Consider the following 1,226-nt stretch of genomic DNA (forward strand, 5'->3'; position numbering starts at 1 on the left):
GCTATATAAACATTATTGTTGTTTGGCAATTATTGTATTTACATCTCAGTCTCAAGTCTGCGCAAAGAGCAGCACAAGCATGTCGGGTAAAGAATCGTCCCAAGAAAAGATCCAAAGTGGAGACAGACTTTAAAGCGCACTCACTCACTAAAGAAGAAAATAACCGACTTACCTTCAAGCAGAATGTCACAACTTGCCTTGTAACATGAATGAAATAAATGCGGATTGTAGTTGGATATGTGGATCTGCAGGTTCAGGCTTCGCTCATCTGCCGGTTGTGGGTCACCAATGTTTAGGCGGTCACGAGGCAGGTACCACAGACGAGAAAGAGATAGAGAGGTGGCGTGAGTGGGAGGCTGCTGGACTGTCGGTCATTCTCCATCTGAATCTCAGCCTTGCTCAGGCTACATCATAGCCTACTTTTGGCTATTGACAGGCTCAAGTCTGGCCGCTGTGTTTGGTCATTGATCCAATTTGACGTAGGAAAAAGATGCAAATTTAATTTCAGGCTATTCACATTATTGACCCTATAGTCTACCACTGATTCTTCTCCTCGTAACAATTTGGCCACAATAAAACACGTTGACTGAGTGCACATGGCCCATCCATCTATACTGTAAGATTGTCCGGTATAGTTCACTCGGTGTGTGTACACGTGCCTAACAAACAAGGCGTTGGTAAATTCTTCTACCCTGACCTCTGACCCCTACTCCCCCTCACTGCAAATTAACACCTTGGCTTTACATTTTCTGTCAAGTCAAAAGGCTGAAATAGTTAACCAGCCAGTGTATTGATGAGTCAACCTGACTGATATACCCAATGGAAGTGATACACTGGCTTCTCTTGGTTTGTATTATCAGGACTTATACATTCTTAGACCCTGAATGCCACAGAACAAATGTGCAAGAAACAAAATGTATATATAAAAACGGTCATAAATCCACTCTTGATGAGCAAGAATGAAAGTGTCTAGATAAAATCCTTTTTTGATTTTAGCATGAAGGCTTACAAGGGCTGTTGTGTTTGAATGAAAGTTATATGCAGTTAACATGTACAGATTGGGGGAAGGTTCAACGCTCAAATTAGTTTTATTTCCGCAACAAGGATTCAGAAACTCTGCACAAACGTCGTATTTCATCCCTTTTGATTGATCCATTGTATTTCTGTCTTCTTTTGAAAACATTCTTCAGTCAGTATATATTTTAATATCATCATTGACCATACTA

Source organism: Ammodytes marinus, assembly GCF_949987685.1.
Source record: "Ammodytes marinus genome assembly, chromosome: 16".
NCBI lineage: Eukaryota > Metazoa > Chordata > Actinopteri > Uranoscopiformes > Ammodytidae > Ammodytes > Ammodytes marinus.